Genomic DNA, 22,115 nt, shown 5'->3' on the forward strand with positions numbered 1-22,115 from the left:
TTTTGCCAGTTGTGGTCCTGATCACGCAAACCTCCAAAACTCTTATTTAAAAAAGAAAGATTAAGCATATAAAGCCATACTGCAAATTTTACATAATGTATGTTTGTGGTTTACAGCAGGCACTTACACTCATATACATTTAAAATCAGAGTGTACCCACCAAAATCAATGGGAGTTATGTGAATGAAATTTTGAGCAAGAGCTTAATTTATATTATTTGCAAAATTATATTCCATTTCAGATGAAACTGTTCAGAAAGTGTTTTCTGAGTGTGTGGGTGTGTGCGTGGATAGGGTTGGGGGGACAGTTTTCTGTTCATACCTATGAAGAACACTGGTCTGTTTTTGAGAAACGTCCACACACGTTGCCACACACGAATTACTCTGCTTTCACATAGGCGCTTTCTCAGATAAGTTTTGTTGAAACTGGCAATTTAATTAGCAAAAATGCTAAGGTATAATTTAAGGAAAATGTTATCTCAAAGTTAATAAGAGAAATATTTTAATTGTAGTATTTAGCGAGTTATGACCACATGATAATGTTCTCTTGAGAAGAATTAGTATTGTTCTTCCAAATTTGGAGACAAAGAAGCAAGAGAAAAGGTATGCAAGTCACAGTATCAGAAAATCCATGTCTTAGAGAGCAATCCTATGCTCCCTAGGCAACATCTGGGGTGACATAGGTTTGCTCAGTTTCTGAGCAAGACTCTGACTTAGGAGCCTAGAAACCGTGCTCCGTAGCTGGTTTTACCCTTGCATAATTCACACTCACCATGATCACACAACATGATAGACACACACACACCCAAATGGGGGCTGTACGTTAAAAATGGCTGTCATCTCGTGCAAACAGCCAGAGTGAGTCTCTCTGTCAAAATGTTGTTAGGCTGCCAGGCTCAGAGCTCCATCACACCTGGAAAAAAACACTGGCTACCGTCGCTTCTCCATGGACACTCAGTTACTTCCTGTTTTCAAAGAGGAAGTAAACAAGGAGCATGAGGCATTGTAATCACGCTGCTTCTCCCACATACAGCAGGAGAGAGCAGCAAATTCCAGTTTAAAAAAATTTCAGAGTTTTTCTGGTTTTTCTTGTGGCCAAGGAAGGCCAGAAGGGGCGGGAGAGACAGATGACATTATGTGAGGGACCTGCAAAAAATCCATGAGTGCCCAGTAATGAGCGTGCAATAAAATGCTCATTGGATGGAACTCTCAGTGTCACTGGGTAGGAAGGGAGAAGTCTCTAGAAACACATATACATACACACACACACACCAACTACTAAAAATAATAACTGGCTACCAAGCCCAGTCCAAATGTGTGTATAAGAAGCAACAGTGTCCAGAGATATTTACCCAGGCTTGCTTCCTAACAACTCAGCAAGAAGGTGTTTGAGTGTCAGAATAGAAGTAATTCTCTGTTTTCATTCAGGCTTAAATGAATAACTTATAAATGTGTGGGCAGGCGGGCTAGTACAAATTGGGAGAGGTGGCCTTGCTAGTAATTTCTGGGGGCCTATTTGCAAGGCTGCATTGACTCAATTAAAAATGCTAGTATCTGGAAGCATTCTGATGAGGGTCAAACTGGACATGACATTTGTCACATCGTTGAGCCTTGTGTACCTATTTATTTATTTATTTATTTAACAAATAGCCTCTCAGTCGGTGGGGGAGTGGGGGGTGGACTAAAAGCATGAGAAGAGGAAAGCTTTTGCGCTGTGCCCCTGACATGTTCCAGATGGGAATGGCAGGGGCATTAAAGGTTTGCATTAAAGCTTCAATATTCTTTCTGAAATTGTCTACATGATACACACTTGTCTCCCGGCTCCAGGTATGTGCAATGAGAGGAACGCTCCCGTTGGCACCAAGGAGAGCTTTCCTCCCATTGCAGATAACTTGAGCGGGAAGGCCCTATCCTGATTGGGGCTGAGGCAGGGAGAAAGGCCCCTCTCTCCCACCCCCCAAACATGTCCTGTCCATTCCAGTTCAGTGCAATGTTTCTTAAACAAAAATCATCTATTCAAGGCCGAATTACATGACAAACATCACGTCTAGAGTAGCCCTGAGAGGAAAAATTACTGACCAGCTATGCAATGCCAATTTTTGATTCTCTCACATGCTCTTTTCGGAAGCAGGCTCGGTATAGTATTGCAAATCCTTCTGCCAACTCCGCTAATTAACACAGCAGAGGGTGGGATCAGACAAAGTGAGTCAGTCAGGCTAGTTATTTTTCAACCAAGTTCTTCCCCCAAAGGAGAGGTATGCAGAAAATGTTCCGTTTTGCATATCCTAACATGCCACACGAAGTAGCAACTTTGGTCGCTGTGCTTGTTACCACCACAAAACATCTTCCAGGCATCACATACAAAAAATGGCACGGTGACAAGTCAAATACTGTTTAAAGTTTACAACCTGTCCAAGGAAAGGAACGAAATGGGGAAAGGAAGCAACCAGCCCTGAAAGACAATAGGCACCTGGATTGTTTGAGGATGGATTTTTTTTAATGAATTTACTTTATAAAAAAAAAGTCTTGGCTCATCTTTCAAAGGCTTTTTTATTGCTCTGTCTGCTTTTATTGAGGCACACGGAAGGGAACGCAGACTATGTTTTTTTTACATATATTTTTCTCCAGACACTTATATTTCTCTGACACCTTGTTTATCACATCACCCTATATTCCTTAAGAATGCATTCACACGATGAGTGGAAACATACTGTTACCCAACTTAAAAAGAAAAAAAAGGAGTCTCTGGGCAGAAACAATCTAAGGCGACATTTATATGAACAACTGTTTCAGTTTAATGTATAGTTAAAATGAAGGGGGCTTCTTTCTTCGAGAAGTGTTAGGTACCCCTTCTTTATATGCTCCAAATGTCTCTGTTCACCTGAGGCAGTCCCAAGATGTTGGCACATGTCCCTACTGAATCATTGTACCTATTTTGTCCCTGTTGCTAATTTATTACATTTAAGTATTTCTGTATTACATTTATGTATCCTGCTCTTTCTCCAAGGGCTAAAGTTGGCATAGGTGGTTCTCTTTCTCCCTTTTATCCTCACAACGACCCTGTAGGTAAAGTGGGATAGCCACTTATGCAGCACCAAAAAAAGAAGACAAAAGAAGACATGGATTTGTATTAAAAATCCATTTGATAATGTGTATGAAGAAATAATCCCCACAATTTAAATGAAAAACAATACTTCAGAGTTGAAGAAAGGGTGAACAGAAGGCCTCTGTGCCTGCAGTGTGCTGCTATCTGTTGGGGAACAACAAGGCCTCTGCTCTCCCTTCTAATAGTATTTTTTCCCTTTAAACCGGGCATGGGCTGTCCAAACAGAGGATGCCTTCAAATAGAAGCGGTAAAACAGGAAACATGGGCACCCCACCTATAGAATCATAGAATCACAGAATAGCAGAGTTGGAAGGGGCCTACAAGGCCATCGAGTCCAACCCCCTGCTCAGTGCAGGAATCCACCCTAAAGCATCCCTGACAAATGCTTGTCCAGCTGCCTCTTGAAGGCCTCTAGTGTGGGAGAGCCCACAACCTCACCAGGCAACTGATTCCATTGTCGTACTGCTCTAACAGTCAGGAAGTTTTTCCTGATGTCCAGCTGGAATCTGACTTCCTGTAACTTGAGTTCATTATTCCGTGTCCACTGATATTTATTTGTATCCACTGATCTTTCAGCGACCGAAAGGCAAAACGGCACTTTGCTTTTAAGATATGAATAGTAATTAATTAATAATTATTAATAACTTGTCTTCTAAGCATGTTCCTGGAGTTCCTTTTAATTTATCATTTGTTTGGGTCTTCTGGTGTGAATAGGGGGCCTTGTTGATCTTCTGCTCCCCCGTCCACCCCCCAGCACCAGCCTTGTGACGGCCATGACCCCTTTTCCCCCTTCCCCAAGGCCAAAAGGAGAGGGAGGTCATGTCCCAGAGAGGCCGTGGAGGCTGAGAGCCGGCGTCTCGCTCAAGGTCACCCAGTAAACCTTACAGCTAGGTGTGGATTTGAACCTGAGTGTTCCCATTCCAACACTCTACCTCTCTACTACCTGGCCCACATGTCCTCTTCCCTCTCTTTTCCCCGGCTCCCATGCCATTGACAAAGAAAATGTTTTTTGGATACATTTGACATCAATAATATGCTATCAATTTCTTTCATTTTTCTACTTGGTCCTATTGTTCACACGGTTGCACTGACTGAATACTGAACAACCAGATGTGTGGGGAAATATGGGCTAACATAGCTGCCAATAAACTTAACTCTGAAATTTTTGTAGTAAGATTCGACGTGCAGCCTAGCTACAGATTTTGAGGATTGAAGGCAGTCATATGACAGGCACTGCACCATTTGTTATTCGAAAATCACATGCTATCCCCATAAATAACAGGAGGGTTCTTCATGCTTAATGTCATTACAGCAAATAGCCAAAGGAAGAATAATTATCTGATGCTTATTTAAAGTGAATTCAGGGGGGAAATGAAACAGACTATCTTTGCGCTGGAAAGAACCTTGGGGCAGAGCCTATTTCTTCTGCTTAAACCTAGGCAATCATTATTCAAAATGCCTTGTAAGTTACCATTATGTCTGTGAAATTGTTCGGAGTCAGCCACAACTGAAGTGTTAATGAAGGAGACAGACAACATAGACTGGAGCTGTGCACAGATGGCCTCTCAAAGTTCTCCACCCTAGTTGGGGGCAGAGGAATTGGTAGAAAAATGTCACCAAGTTTCTCCAGAGGCAAGGGTTGTACCAGAATTTCTTTCTTTTTTCCTAAGATTTATTAGGTTTTGTGCTGTCATTGCAAGTGGAAACAACATCAATTGTTTGGGCAACCTGGCCCCATAGGTAGCATCATTCCCAGACATTGTGGAGGTGGGAGAAAAGAGAAGGCATACCCCATGCGAAAATTGGAAAGAACATTTGGAGAAAATGTTTGGAGAAAATGTTTTCTCCAACATTTGGAGAAAAACAACAGATCTCAGAAGAGTTCTGAGGGAAAAAAGTCTTCTGAGGAATTTTGACTCCGCTTTAGTTGTCATTCTTCACAGTTTAGCACCTTCCCTAGGATCTTCCAGATGTTAAATTTCTGAGAGGTGACTGTGAATACATTTTGTCTCTAATGCAACTGTTGGTAACACTGCTCCTTTCCTGAAAGTCCTGTAGCAGGTATGAGTGGAGCAGTATTGCACCCAGCTCCATTGCTGTGCTAAAATCTGGCCTCCCCCCGCCCCCCAGCCTCATTCTCTGGGCATTTTATAATTTATTTTGGATTTCTTTTGGAGGTGGAATTCAGCAGATATATTAAAGCACTTGTGCATCTGACTACACACCTATATTTTGCCTATCAGTCTTGTGCAGCAGCCCGTGATTCTTAAGAATGCAGGAACTGCTGAAGTGTTATTGCAGATATGCATTTGAGAAGATTTGCATTGCATCATGGGATTTGTAGTGTTCAGTGGAGTGTTCACACATTAATGGATGGATTGACATATGCACCATGTTGTGTGAAGTTTTCTGCATCTAAACCTGAAGCCTCATTAAGAAGTGAACCTGAAAAGCTCAGATACTATTTTTCATTTGAAGGAATGAAATGTAACATTTAGCTGCTCTGAGCTGATGAGATGTCCCCCAACTCAGATCTAAGGTTAACAGACCTTTTTGCTCTGCGGTCTTCTATTATATACTTTCATGTACACTTGTAGGCTGCCTTTACACCAGAAAGAATATCGACCACTTTGTGGAGTTGAAGTTCAGTGCTTCTAAACCAGAGACCTTCTTTAAACAATTTATGTCACAATGTTATGTCAGGATGATTAATGATGCCGTAGAGCTGGTTCTACATCATCCACTTGCTTTTCCACACCCTTGTAATGTGTCAAGAAAACACATGTGCCACAACTTTAAATTCCTTGAACTATTTGGCTTTAGACAAAGTGTTAAACTTTCAAAGAACAATCTAGTCACTTTGTATCCAATGAATCTTGTATGGCGCGTGACCCATTTAGTGGGTCAAACCCCTGATAAATGTACAGGGTGACCCCGAACTGGTGAGAGGTTCTTGGCCTGATTAGCAATGTTTAACATTGAAGGATAGGATATAAATACATAAACAAACAAACGAATTTGTTTTCTTGATTGATAAGGAATCAGAAAAAGTGGTACAAGCTGGAAACCATGATCCAAAGCAAAACCTCTATTTTTAATACCATACATTTCATTATCAATGAGGCCCTAGCACAGCTGTCCTCGATCTTGTGCCTCCAGTTGTTTTGGACTACAACTCCCAGCATTCCTGACCATTGGCAGTTTGGCTGGGGCTAGATCCAAAACATCTGGAGGGCATCAGGTTGGGGAAGGCTGGCTGAGCATATAGGCACCAGTAGGAGAACTGCCATATACTCAATGTTCATACAGCCAAATCATCTTGTGCTAATATAGCATAGTGATTTATCGGCTTACCTCAATCATGAGCTCAGTAGGAGGCCACCATTCCACCTCCTCCGTCTGGAATGTATGGTTACTAATACTGGCCTCTTTAAGAAGGTTGTGATAAAGATTAGTGAGATAACATAAATAAAGCTCTTGAAACACTTCAGAAAAACATTATATGCATTTTTATTTTTGTCCTCAGTTGACCTCATAAATCAGAGACATTCTCTGTTTTATAGTTCTGGACAAATTCATACCACTTTTATATATTAATAAGGTAAAATTGAAAAAGTAATTAAATCAGAGATGGGGAATCTGTGGCCCTTCAGATGTTGTTGAATCCCAGCTCCCATACCACCTGACCATTGGCCATGCTATCTGGGGCTGATGGGAGTTGGAGTACAACAACATCTGAAGGGCCACAGATTCCCTACCCCTGTCTTAAATAAAACATGATTGTAACTATAACTCAAGAACCAGGGCCAGGTTCATGTGGTAAATAAATACAGGGGAAAGATGGCTGTAGTGGCAAGAGTCTCCAGTTTCGACCACTTGATCCATTCAAAGCGCTTTGAACTTTGGAGCCATGTTGATGATTTGCATAATGGGTTGGATCCAGTCTTAGTCATACTTAGAGCAGGTACACAGAAAATGAGGGGATGACTAAGTTAAGTCCTATTGATTTCAGTGAGTCTACTCTAAGTATAACTAAGCCTGGCTCCATCCCGATAGTTTCAATTTAACTATTTCATTGTAAAGGATAATGGAACCAAATGAAATTATATTATTTAATATGATAATCAGAATTGTCCTTCCTGTTGCTTATATTTAGTATGCATAGAAGTGGTGAGCCTACAAAAGCCATCCAAAGAACAGTGGAGGATAAAGAGCAAGTTGGATCTTGTAGTGTCCAATTTGCAGCTTGCTCTCTCTGTACAATACAAATCAAGTGTTTGTTCCCGACCCTTAGTCATGAAGAATTAGTCATGCCAACCTCAAAACCTCCTTTACCCTCAGCAAAGTTGAGGCAAAGATATTCTTTTCTAACCTCCACACAGACCACACACTTAACTGCCTCAACCTCTTTCAAACAGAATTAATCCACACATATCTGTTGTTTACTTCACATCTATTTTCTGTGAGCATCTCTATGTATTTACTATACATGCACACCTATGAATAATGACATGGAGAAATGTTTCATTCAAAAAGATCACGGATATAACATTCCCATCTTTAAAATGTGTAAGTCCCAAGAAGTATTCTTTATCCTTTGAATAACAATTGTTTACCTTTGTAAAATGTGGCTTTCCTCTTTCTCTGTATACCATCTGGGTGCTAAGCCCTCACCAGATGAGCACCAAGAGATGGGGTTGAGGTGGCCACCCCATCTTTATGGAACATCTTTCATCCTTAGGTTTGCTAAAGTCAGAGCCTGCCTATTTTCAGGAAAGTGTTACAAGACTTCTGGTTTTGACCTGGCTTTTAATAGCTGGAATTTAGCAGATATAGGGGTAATTTTAATGTGCTTTCCTGCAGTATCTTCTTTCTAATGGGGACATTTTTTTTGCCATTGCCTTTTATGGTGTTGTGATTTTACATGCATTCCAAACCCTAGAGATAGGACAGGATAAAAAATGACACGTGATGTAAATAAACTGACTAATGAATTAAAATTATTTTAAATAAACACCCCCACATTTCTGAACTGGCTGTAATTCCTTATATCAAACCGGGAGTTGTGGGGGGTGGGAGTGGGACCTGCCTAGGTGGAAGTACTGATAGTAGGCAGGAAAGCAGATCTGGATAAAGGTGATCAACCTGTTTTGGAACAAGCATGGCTACTAGTCCTGGTGGCTATGTGCTACCTGCAGTAGCAGAGGCAATATGCCCATGAACACCAGTTGCTGGAGAACATGAGTGGGAGAGTGCTGTTGCACTTGTGTCCTGCTCATGGGTTCCTGGTCAACAGCTGGTTGGCCACTGTGTGAACAGAATAGATGGACTTTGGCTCTTCTTATGGTCTTAAGTATACAGTTTGGGAATGCTCCACCCAGGACTGAGCTTCACACTTGGGTAGATAGGTGGTGGCTGTGGCCAAGAGGAGTGCTGAATTTGTTCACCTTTAGCTGGTATGGCAACAGTAACCTTTCCTAGAAAATGCTGGTCTTGCCAAAAGTTGCATATGACTTGGTCATTTCAAGATTAAATTACTGTAAAACACTCCATGTAGGTCTGTCCTTGAAAAGTGTCAAGAAGTTTCAGTTGACGCAAACTGTATCTGCATGACTGCTGACAAGAACCTGGTCTTTTGAACAAATAACAACAATATTATATCAGCTCCCTATTTGCTTCCAGACCCAATTCAAGGTGCTGGTTATCACCCTGAACAGTTTAAACCAGGCTGTCTGAAGGACCGTCTCCTGCCACACACATCTGCAGTTGTCAGGGGAAGCACTTATGATCAACAGAAGACAGGTACACGGGATCAGTTCTTCTCCATAATCAGGGCCAACCCTACCATTGGGGAGAGTGAGGCAGTCACCTCAGGCAGCAGATTACAGGTGGTGGCAGCAAGGTGTGGGAGGAGGGAGCTGTGGGTTCCACAGCTGGTCCTGAACCCCTTAAGCTAGCCTTCAGGTATGGTAGAGGATATTGACAGCATTGAAGAAAGATTCAACTGCCTGTCCAGTTAGCTTTTGAACATAGAATAGGAGGAGGCACCATTTTATCCTTCACCTCAGGTAGCAAAATGTCTTGGACCAGCCCTGTCCACAGCAGCACTTAGGGCCAAAACAATCATGACTTTAAACGTGTGTCTAGCAGCTACTTGCTATATCTTTTTTTCATTTTTACTCTAGAGTAGGTGCAGAGGCCAAATTGGGACCCTAATCAATCCAAATTGGGAACCTAGTGGGGGGCATAGGGAGGGCTTTTAGGATCTGGATTGGGGGCTCTGCACCTACCCTAGAGTAAAAGTGAAGAGAAGACACAGCTTCTAGGCACACAGTGAAAATAATATGTTTCAGGCCTTGGACTATGGAACTCACTATCCTGGGCAGCCTGTGCACAATTAGAATGCAAGTTAAGTCCTGTGTAAGCACCCTTTCCTGAGTACTGATTTTGCCTCCTGGTTTTAGGAACACATGAAGTTGCCTTATACTATGTCAGACCATTGGTCCATCTAAGCCCAGAATTGTTGATCCCGACTAGAAGTAGCTCCCATTTCAGTCAGACGTTTCTCCTGGCCCTACCTGGAGATGCTTGGGATTGAACGTGGGACCTTCAGCATGCAAAGCAGGTGCTCTACCACGTTGCTCCAGATGGTTTGGCTGCTTTAATATTTCTGGCCAGTACTGTCGCAGCTGAATTAGTTTTATTGCTGCGTTGCTGATCACTTTAAGCTAGATTGTTGTTTTTATAGATGTTTTGCTAGCTCCTACAAGAGGGCCAAAGATGCAGGCTGCATCAATCGACTGATTCATACCCTAGAACTAAACCGCATCTCCCTGCCAGACTTCTCTTCTCCTATGGAAAGGAACCAGCCTCCTGAAAAGCCTTTCAAAACCTCGAAGGCACTAAGGGGTTAAGGCAAGCTCATGGTTGAGGGATTTCTCCCTAATCTGTACACATGTCATGGGGATCAGGGCTGTGGGTGGTAGTGCTAGCCTGTGGCAGTTGTTCAGGCCCATGGCCCATCGCCTGACTGGCTCGGAAAGCCCTCTTATCCAGGCAGTTTTCAAATTTAATTAAGAGGGACCCATCACAGGCTTAGCTCCGTTGCCGTGCCATTCCAAAGGTCTTTCAGCAGCCGCACACAAAGGAAAGCGGGGAGTGTGGTGGTGTCACGACAAGGCGAGCACTTAGAAGTGAAGCGAGCTCGGGAAGGAGGGTTTGGGCCGCCCGAGATCCCAAGTGCAAAAGCAACGCCACTGCAAATGCGCTCAATTCCATTCCGCCAACGTGCAAAGCTTAAAGTCCAGGGAGTTTAAAGCAAACGGTTGAGGGGCGGGCAGGGAGTGGATGTGCTGGGACAGGGTCTGCAGCTTAGCAGGCAACCCTGCAGTTTGCTAGCCAACAAACAGCCTGGTTTGTCCCTGCCCCTGCCGTGCCCCCATCGCTACCTCCGTGAATAATCGGATCTTGCTCTGCTAGCAGGCTGACCTGTAAGGCAGACAGTAGGAGTGAGTCAAAAACAGGGAGCTCTCTACAACACCCGGCTGCTTCCCCAGCTGACAGAATGGGAGCAGAGCAAGAGTGTGGTACCAGAGAGGAGCCGGCAGCTCTCTCAGGTGGCTACTTTCAGATCAGACAGGTGCTTGAGCTTTAAAATGTCTGAGCTTTTAAGAATGTGAAAGAAGTCTTGGTAGAGCTTGGTGCACCTTCACCAGGCTGTTTTGATGCTGAAGGTTTGGCTTTGATCTTTAAAGAAAAAGCGAAGGGGGAGTCTCCACAAAGTGTTCGTAAACACCAAGGTCATATCCAGGATTTGCCTCCTGCAAGAGGAAGGGGCCTTCACATGAAGAATGACTCCATTTTCAGAATGTCCCTCTTCCCAATTTGGGGGGAACATACACATACCACAGCTCACCCCATTCAGCAGGGTCCCCTGACTCTCTCCGTAGCATTTTCAGCAGGATGGAGTGGCTGCCATGGGAAGAGGGGACCACGGACGTTGGCTTCCCCCAGTGCAATTGATTCAGCTTCAGCCTGGTTCCAACACCAGTGCTGCAATGCCGTAATAAAATTGCCATTTTGTGCACTACTTTTTCAAGATGCCACAGGCAGTTTGGAACATTTGGCCTAAAACTTCAGCATATACTGCAATGGGCTGAACGTTGGGACTTGGATCATAGCTAAACCAGAGCCTGGAACCATAAAGCTCACTGGATAGCCCTGGATCAGTCACTATATAGCTCTTCACATTCATTCAATCAATCAATCTGCAGCCCCTGGAGGTAATGATCTTATGTGCGGGGGTGGGGGTGTTAGTCGGCCACATGTATTACTTCTATTGTAAAGCACACTACTAAGATTTCTTTTCTCCGCCCCACAACCCACAACCTCATGCTTTACAGCAACTGCTTCTATTAATTGTTGTTGTTGTTGTTGTTGTTTTAGGTGTCTCTAGGTGGTCGAAAAAGATTTAACATTCCATATATATTACAACAACATAACAGAGCTGTTTGCCAACCCTGATTTTTTAAAATAATAATAATAAAATAATAATAATAATAATAATAATAATAATATGCTGAGCATGAGCAGTTTTTCATTTTAAATTCACTTAAACTATGGCACCAGCATGTCTACTGCTATAAAATGGAGATTGTTTCTGATGCCCTCATTACCTGTTGTTCTCTGGGTGGTCATTTAGGCATCCCCTGGGCTGTAAATCCTCAACATTGGCCCCAATGTCCAGCCCTGGCTACACCACTGCCAGATATTCTCCTCCACCCCCACCCCCAAACATACGCATGTTCATTGTGAAGGTCTGCCTAGAACAGGGGTGGGCAACCTAGCACCTCCATTTGTTTTCTTTTATTCGATTTATGAGTCCACCTATAGCCAAAGTCTCAGGGTGACATACATCATAAAAGCAAATTCAGTAAAACCAGTGATAAAGCCCATAACTGCCACATGTTTTGTATTACAACTCACATCATCCCTGAACAACAGCCATGTTTGCTGGGAATGATGGGAGTTGCAGAACAACACCACTGTACGGCATCTGGTGAGGAGATGCTGCCATAGAGGAAGTATTTTGTTCAGTCTACAGCTGGCGACAAAACCAAGTTTGATTCCTCCTGAACTGCCCAGGATCTAGTGCTTTAAAATGGTTTATAACAGTAGTGACAACTGTTTGGGGCCCAGGGGCTTGTCTTGACGAGGGGAAAGCCCTGGGATGGATCCGCAGTGGCATTAGGTCACTTATATGACGCAGCAGCCATTGCGAAGCCATCCCAGGGCTTTACCCTGAAGCTCCGAATTTAAAAACTTGGGGATTTACCCCAACTTTTTTTCACTTGGAGCAAGGTGATGACGGCATCTGCCATCTGCCGCCTTGCTCCGGAGCTGCATCAGAAGCATGAACCAGCCGATGCCAACTCCTGATTGGTTGCATCGGCTGGACAGAGACAGGAGGTAAGCCAGTGAAACAAATGGCCATTGGACTGCCTCCTCGCCTTCATGCATCCTCTGGAGAAAGCCAAAGAACAGCCCTGTCCTCTGGGGAGAGCAAGGTAAGGGGGGAACCAAGGAGGGCTGCACCAAGCCACAGCGGCACCCATTCGGTGGCATGGCAGAGCGGCTCCTCCCTCCTCTCCCCATTATAACCCCCACGCTCTCCTTCGCATGGGAACAACATGAAGGAGAGCAAACGCAGGGGGCTTGAGGGCTCACGGCACCAATGACATGGCCCAGGACACACACCATATACAGTTTTCAAACTGTTTTCAAAGTGTCATATCCTGCTTGGTGTAAATTTCTCCAACCTTTCTAAAGTTAAAAACAAAAATATTATTTCCATTCAATTACACTTCCAAGAGTAAAGAAAAAAACAATCACACATTAGCTCATTTATAGGGGAACCATTTTCATTCATCGTGATCTGATTATTCCTCTCTGCTGGAATGTGTTTTTCCCCCCAGTGGAACAGCCGGATCTGGCACAATAGACTGGACAGCACTCACAGGCGCTGCACCTTACCCCCTTTTTTTTTAATGTAAGGAAAACTAGGTCAATCACTATGACAACCGCTTCACTCATGAGTATTAGGAGAGAAGAGACAAAACCAGGAAGCTGCTTTGTACTACCAAGTCTGATCATCTAGCCTAGAGTTGTCTCATCCGATCAAGAGTGGTTCCTTAAGGTCCGAGGCAGTACCTTCCCAACCCTAATATCTGAACAATAAAAAATAAAAACCCAGATATTGTGCCTGCAAAACAAGCCTGCTACCACTGAGCTACCGCACTTCTCCATGGAGAGGGGATATTCTTTACCTCTGTTCCCTGTTCCTAAGTGGCTCTAGTCTAGTGCTCCTGATAGACAGATATGAAGAGGTAAGCCACGTCCCTGCTCTGTCTTAAGACCATGGGAATTCACCATTGAGCAAGTCCAGTTACTAATCTTGTGCCCTGATATGGGTTTTGATTTTGCCTGGAGGACTTAGGTCATTCAGCTAGGAAATTAGGAAAGGAAACAAGGTCAATGTTATTGCTTCCCTGGGCTTATTTACCTTGAGCTATTTGCACTAGATAATAGCTGCAAAGTTTATCATCTCCTAAACTCTGAGGAAGCCAAGTGATGTAATGTTAGGGGCATCTCAAACTGTTGGCACTAAGGCATGATGGGGTGGGGGAAGAGATGCAGAGCAACCAATTTGGACCATGAGAAACCTGTACAACAGATATACCACCCCAGGCAGAGAAGCTATACATACAATTGTTCCCTAAACTCTTGCTAGTATCTACAAAGGTAACAATAGAAGAAAATCCCTGATGGGCAAACCAAAGGTCCATTTCAGCCGCAATCCTATATCCATTTACATTGGAGTAATCTCCAATAAACTCAGTGGGGTTTACTTCTGAGTAGACATGTATTGTCCAGTATTCTGTTCCAGCAATGACTACCCTAATCGTCCGGTGAAGCTGACAAGCAGAGAATGTAGATAGCATAGCAGCCTTATTTTCTCCTGTTGTATTGGGCCCAGCATCAGTATGAGATGATGGGAGTTCATACTGCAACAGTAGTATGTACTCCAACACATCTGGAGGGCACCAAATTTGGGAAGGCTGACTATATGCATGTTTGCATCTAGATAGCATTCCATGCCACTAAGACCACCTGAGCTTCAAGTGGCAAAGATGGCTCCAGGAGAACCCCAACCCTTCAGTGGGAGAGCAACCCCAACCAGAACAAGTTGAGCACCACCCACTAACAGCATCTCAGTCTTGTCTCGACTGAGCTGTATGCAACGTCATCCGCATCACACTCCATGTGTAGATGGCAGCTGTCTGAGTGAGGAGCTTCTTCTATCTGTGGAAGCTCCCCATGTGATATAGAGCACTAGAGTTCTAAATTACCCATAGAGGCTCCACAGATAACACCTGACCTTGTGGATTCATGAATGCAGGTGACAATTCATATGCAATGCACATCCATGCTCACCCAAATTGGCATTGGGGAGCAGCTGCTGCATCCATGGACCCAACAGCTTGCTTCCTCAATGTGGCTGCATCCCTCAGGTTTTTTGGATTGTTCGTTGCAGAGCATTTACAAATGCCTGAGCCAGCTCCAAGTAATTATGAATTTGTTGAAATCCTGCCATCTGATCTCAAAGGATTATGATGCTGGCCCACAGTCCTCCTAAATATTTGTCAGGCCTTTTAATCTTGCAAAAAAATGCAGTTTCACTTATGATGATGGAAACTATTTAGAATCATCAGACAAAATGGTTGTGTGTTTGATGCTTCTAAATAGCTCCCATCATCATAAATGAAATTCCATTTTTACAAGGGGGGAAAAGAAGAAGCACAGATCAATGAATGCCAAAGCTACTAAAAAGAGAGAGATGGAAAACTGCAACGGAAACACCAATTCTTCTTATTATTATTCTTAAACCATTATCTCAAATTTCTAATAAGTAGATTGAAGTTTAAATTACATGCTCTCTATAACAAAGTCAGGATCCAAATGGTTCAGAAGCCTTGAGATAACAATCACTTTCCTCCAGATAAATTTCAAGTTATTTCTCAGCAAAGACAAAGGTCCTATTCAGAGGCAAAGAGGAACCTCAGAGATTTTCATTAACCTAATCATTGTAACACTGAAGAAAAGGACAGAGGGGAAGAGAACAGAAACCTGCATAGCTTGAGATGACAGCTTGGAACGCAGTGTGCCCAGTACACTCTCATGTTTATGTGCTGATAAGGCAGAGAGAAGAGCAGGAAGAAGGAAGGACTTAAGTTGGTCAGCATAGTTGCTGGTGGTAAACACCTGACGTCAACAAAGGCAAAGCAAAATATGATCTACATTGGTGTTCTTCATTGCAAGGCCTGTGGGCCACTCATGGCTCCCAATCAGCTCAAGCGTGGCCCTCTGCCTTTCTCTCACATGCACTCACTCCCTGTTTGCTGGAATTCCTCACTCTCAGCAAGGCCCCTCTAACTCTGCCTTGTTGTTTGCTTTAGAAATGGGCCAGCAGCTGTGATCTAGACTATCAGAGGAGGCTTCAAGGATACGGAGTAAGGAAACCTGCCACTCATCAGCTATAGGGTGGCTGAGGGAGGGGGGAAGAAGAGAATGCAGGAGCCAATTAGCTGTGGGGAGGAGTCCAAGACGCAAAGAGCAATGTGACTGGCTATCTGCAGTGGTGCAAGTGGAGGTGGAGGAGAAACTGAATGAGAGAGAGAGATGTGGATGTGTGCTGGGAGATTTTTGCAGCACTAGTAGAGCAGAGCATACTTTCAGTGACCAGAAAAAGATCCATCTCAGTCCAAGAATCAAGTGAGCCTGTCAGAATTTACCTGCTTGATGACACTGCTTGGATGAAATGGAAAGGGATGAGGAGGAAAGGCCTGAAGAGGCCTCCAGGAGAGTCTCGTGCACAGCATCGCCACTTGACTAGAGGGGAAGAGGGAAGGTCCCCAAGTAGCCTCGTTGGCAGTGCATGGAGCTAAGGTGGCTCCTGCTTGAAAAATGCTGAAGATCACTGGACTAAATCAACATGGTACCACCAACCCAGTAACGTGTGAACCCAGTGAATGTGGTGCAGTGGTTAGAGTGCTGGACTGGGACTCGGGACATCTGAGTTCTAGTCCCCACTCAGCCATGAAGCTCATTGTATGAGTCTGGGCCATTCACCCACGATCAGCCTAACATATCTCACACGGTTATTGGAAGGATAAAAGGAGGAGGATCATGTAAATCACCTTGTGTTCATCAGAGGGGGGAAAAGAGGGATATAAGTGTAATAATAAATAAATGGATAAATAAATAAATAAAAATGCCCAAATCAACTTGGTTGAATAGGAAATGTGATGTGAGCTCACTGAAGAATCACAATTTGTATGATTATTTTTGAAGCAAGGGACTCTGCTTTGGCACTGACTTTCCAAATGCACCTGATCCAGCAGGGAAGGTCCACACGCAGAAGCAGTCTTCTGCATATGCAGCCAGTTTTGATGCTCATTTCCAACCAGATGTGGATCTCCATTGTATAATTCATCAAAGCTTCACTGACTGGGTTGGGAGCTTCCTTTGATGCCTATCCTAGACCATTTATTGTTGTGAATGCCTGGATTAGAACTCTAGGCACAAACACAAAACCATAGTTTGTATCCAGATTATGGAGAATTTATATTAACAAAATGTGGAGTATAAGTCTTCTAAAGGAACGATCGTATGCATGTTTAGACAGAAAAAAGCTGTACAACTTCCAGCATCCCTTAGCCAGTACGCATTGTAGATCTTTTTTCGGCCTAAACATGCATAGGATTGCATCCTAAATCAACCAATCAACCTGCTCCCTCCAGGAAGTTTTGCACACTGGTACAAGGCTTCAAAGAGACCTCCATTTATTCCTGGGTTATAGACGATTCGCATTTCTCAATGCTCGATGGCTGAAAGCACCCATCAGTTGAAGCACCAATCTTTATGACAAGCCCTTATCTTTCCTCATCTGTAGACTGTCAAAGAGATAATCCCATCACTTCCTCCACTTTCCTCAATCCAGAAGACTCAGAGCTGTCGGGCTCAGCCTGGTCACCCTTTTTCATTCAGTTAATTATACATTGTATAAGCTACTCACGTAAGGGATAGTGACTCAAAGTTGCAATTAGCACTGTTAAGTCCCCGCTGGGCGAAAGCTCCATTCCGTAGGACAGGTACAAGCAGTACTGAGGAACGCATGCACTAGGCAACTATCCTGAGAAAGGGAACAGGACGAATCACACCTATGAGGCCTTCCTTTTACTTCACACCCACCAGAGGTCATAAGGTACAGGGAGAGCTGATTCTGATTGACGCATTTGCAGTCTTCAGCCCACCACCATGCTGTTGCCACTGTGAACACTTGGCAGGAATTCTTTCATCTCTTCCTGATAATGAATGGTGTAAAACAGTGCTACAGAATCAGCAACCCCACAAGGCTGAGAAGGGCAGGTAGGGTGGCCAGTTATGAATCGCCAAAAAAGGAGGAAAAAAGAGGGCAATGATTTGCATAACATTTGCATATTCTAATGTATATGTACAGATGAAAATTTAGAAATTGTTATTATAATTTAAATAAAAATGCAGGACATCTCATGGGTGAACTCCCCCAAATCCTGTTCGAGCTCTGCTCGTTAGACTCCTGCCAGTTGCAGGAGGTCTGTAGATGGTCTGCAGATGGTCTGTGAGCACCCGTCGAGAGCTCATGGGTTTGAGTTTTGTTTTGTCCTCAAGCTGCGATTTGTTCAAATTTGCAGCTGGGAATATTTTCAGAAATCATGATTTGCGCAAAATTGCAGCCATAACTAGCGCAATTTGCATAAAAATGCAAGTGTAAAGGAAACTGCAAGCTGCCTGACCCCGTGTGTGCTGAGTTGAGCCAGCTCAGAGATCTGCAAACTGGCCAAAACCTGCCAAGCTCTACCCTCAGAATGGATTCACCCAGCATCCCTAACTATGGTAGCCTGTGACCAGGTGACCTGTGTGCCTGCCTGCTCAATCTGCTGGGGACGGGCAACAATTCTTATAGTTCTTCCTCTTTAAATTGGACTTGGACTAGGCAGCCCTTTCAATAGAGGATGGTTTCAAAATAGAGGACAGTCCTTTATAAAAGAGGACATATGGCCACTCTAAGAAAGAGCGGTCACAGGGCCAGACTATTGGGCTCTGGCGGGTAATAGATTTTAACCTCAGCTTGGTTGAATCTGTGAGGTGGTTTATTCAAGGGGGCAGCCCAGTATGCACACTTCTTTTCACAATGGGTACCTGCATTCATATAGACAACCTCCTCCCCTCTGCTCCCCCACAACAATTGCATCAACCTTCTCCCCCAGATTTGATCTCTGACCATGCTAGAAGAACTGCTTCTCTTTCACCTGCCTCCCTAGTCACTTCCACATCTCAATCTAGCCACCCCCTCCACAAATATTGTTTAAGCATAGCATCCTCTCTCTGCCCCACAACAGTCTTCATCTTCGGAAGGGAGTCTCTCCTCCACTGCTCCGCCGGAGCCACCTTTCCACATGAGCTTCCCCCTCTCTCCCGGCCCCCAGCTTTGCTCCATATTGAGGCCAATAATTACTGCTGAATAGAATTCCAGATTCCCATGCTTGTCAGCCTGCCTTCTCTACCCACCCACCCTCTCTCCACTTTGTTCTAAAAAGAGAGGGGAGGGAGAAAAACAAGCAAGGATTAACAGCTAGCACCAAAGTCTGAGGCAAGAAAGAGGTGGACAGGAAGTTTGTAACAGCCTCTTTTCTCAAGAGAAGTGTACGAAACAGGTAAATAAAGCCACCATCTGCCCTAGTCCCCCATATCACTCTTCTTATTGGGATGCTCTAGCTTCATACTTTGATTATGGCAAGGGTTGCCCAATGAAATGTTCCAAAAAGGAAGAGAAGCTGGGTGGATGCTCTGGTGTTCTGTAGATTTCTGGGATAAGCAACATGCACTATGGGAACAGAGGCCCTTTCTACACCTACAGATTATCCCGGGAAAATGGAGGGATCATCCCTGCCTGCTCCTGGGATCCCCTGTGTGTCATTTTCATGCACAGGGATCATCCCGGGATGATCCCTGTAAAAAAGGCAGGTGTAGAAACAGCCAGAGTGTCTAAATCCTTGTAATATAGACTGGGCTGTACTCATAGAATCATAGAATAGCAGAGTTGGAAGGGGCCAACAAGGCCATCGAGTCCAACCCCCTGCTCAATGCAGGAATCCACCCTAAAGCATCCCCGTCAGATGCTTGTCCAGCTGCCTCTTGAATGCCTCTAGTGTGGGAGAGCCCACAACCCCCCTAGGTAACTGATTCCACTGTCACACTGCTCTAACACTGTTTCAGAGTACTGTGAAATGCCATTTTTCTTTGCTATTCCCTCACATATAAACCTTTCTACAAGTTTAAAACAACAACAACACACCACCAAATCTAGCACATTGTGAACAAATATTCCGCTTGTTCCTTGATCTGCCACCTTTCTATATGTAGGGAGTTTAGGGTTCTTGTTTATCACATCAAAAATGTGATCGCTTTCTTCCAGTGTAACTTCACACAGTCCAATCTGCCAACTCAGCCCACTGCTACCTTCTTCTCACCTCATTCTGTCTCATGTTTTGACGAGGCCTTAGATCTGATCTACATCTTACACTGAATGAGATGGTGGACTGTGATTACACCATTTCAGACTGGAGGTGGTGTGTGTGTGTCATCTTTTAAAATGCTCGCTACGCTACATCAACATGTCTTTGCATGAAGAAACAGGGAGACGGCTATGCAGAGTATGCAATCCTGAACATGTCTACTCAGTCCCATTGAGTTCAATGGGGCTTATTCCCTGTAAGGGGTATAAGATTCTAACCTTAATCTGTATAGTACAAACAACAGGGAGCATCCAAGCAACCTGATAGTGGTTGCTTGGATGACATTTTGCTGTTACCACCCAAGGAGATGGACGAGGTGCTTGGTGCAGTGTGGCCAACAACATGCCCACTCAAGCCTTGCTCTTCGTGGTCAAAAACATCTAACACTTTTGAGGGTAAGAGGTTTGAGCAATTTAAACTTTATTTACCCATTTTGCATGCAGAAGGTCCTAGTTTTAATCCCTAGTTAAATCCCTGGGAAAGATCCTTTACCCATGACCCCGGGAAAACTGCTGCTAGTCAGACAGTGGAGGCTGGTGGCCCTGATTTCTTACAAAAAAGCTATTTGAGGGATAGGTATCAGTATATTGGACAGCTCCTTTAGAGTTCTGGCTGGTTCTGAAACCCAGAATGGATTCACAGCCCCAACAAAATCAGAGCCACCAGCCTCCACTGTAGTCAGAATAGAAAATACTGAGCTAGTAGAATAAGTGACTGCAGTTTAAAACACAATTCCTGCCACTTGTCATAATCAGCCTACACAGACACAGACACACACTTGAGGCTCAATAAGCATAACACTTTATCAGTGGTATTTCCAGGAGTAAACTACTAGTAAACAGCATGCCAATGGAATTTAAAGCTAACTCATTTGAAGAATGCTCCCTTTTGTGTGGTGTTTTTAAAACACACATGCAAATGATCACATGAGGAATGTGAAATGATGATCTTTTTGAAGACGCTCCCCCGAACACAGGTCAAATAGATTTTAACTATAACAATGCAACTCAAATCTGCTAGGTTTTTATTTGCAGGGAGTTTGGGGTCCAAAATATGATCACTCACTTCCAATGTAAATTCAGGCAGTCCAAGCTGCCAACTCAAACTCCAGCTTATCTGCATGGCATGGGGAGTGTGTCATAGCAGCAGCTTGGTCCACATGGCTGTGTTGCAAGCAGCCATCCAGAGCTTGACACCAACAGTGTCAAAACCAGGCTTGAGTATTGTCCATCTTCATCATATTGCTGTGATAATTAAATAAAGTTTTAAATGATAAGAGGCCAAAACAGGATCCTGTCATCTTTTCTTCTTCAGGCATAATTTTGATCTGAAACTGGCCTTCTGTAGTCCACCCACCACCACCCGTCCACCACAACCACATCCAAATATCTGCATAAACTTCATAGCTAATGCACCAATATTGCAATCCATTTTAGCACTTTGGGGACCTTTCTACATCTAAGGATTATCCCAGGAAAATGGAGGGATCGTCCCTCCCAGGATCCCCTGTGTGTCATTTGCATGCACAGGGATGATCCCAGGATGATCCTGGGGGGAAAGACAGGTGTAGAAATGGCCTGGTTCTCAATGATGGATAACTAGCCCAAGCTTTATCCTTTTACTGTGCTATCAGTGTGAATGGTGCATCACATAATAGAAGAGGCTGGTCCATGCCCTGAGGAGCTTGCAACTTACAAATTGACATAGGGGAAACAGCAGAAGGGAAGCAGAGGGGAGGCAAGCAATCTGCACTGGTTCCAGTTGCATGTGCTGAGGTTGAGTTCCAGGTTGAGTTACAGCAGGGTATACGAACTATGGGGTTGGGTCAAAGATTTCATGGAAAGCAAGGGTTTTGAGAAGGGATTTGAAGGAAGCAAGAGAGGTGGCATCATAAAAGTGTTCTAGGAGGTAGAACCTATAGGGCAGCAAGGAAGAAAGGGTGAAGTCTTTTAAGGAATCAAGACACCTACAGATCGATGGGGGCTGTATAGTAGGAAAAGCGAAGATCATGGACAGGCATATATCAACATTTAAGACAGCCTTTCACATGAATAACACTTCCAGAAATGTAATAAATAACTGTGGAAGTCCGAAGATGCTTCCGTGACGTGCCCTAATTTAATACATGAAATGACTTTATGACTATTGTAGCCCACGTTGAGCAGACTTTGAGCTTATGGAATCTACTTTGTGTTTTACTAGAACTCTGAGGTCCACCAACAGGAGCCAGGTGCAAAATAGTAGGGACAGGGTGCCTTTGAGCACAGGCTCAGAACAGGAATTTGTTATTAGTACCAGAACCAAGCTCACCTTTCATGCAAGAATTCCACTCCT

The sequence above is a fragment of the Elgaria multicarinata genome, chromosome 3 (genome assembly GCF_023053635.1).
Source record: "Elgaria multicarinata webbii isolate HBS135686 ecotype San Diego chromosome 3, rElgMul1.1.pri, whole genome shotgun sequence".
In the NCBI taxonomy this organism is placed as follows: domain Eukaryota; kingdom Metazoa; phylum Chordata; class Lepidosauria; order Squamata; family Anguidae; genus Elgaria; species Elgaria multicarinata.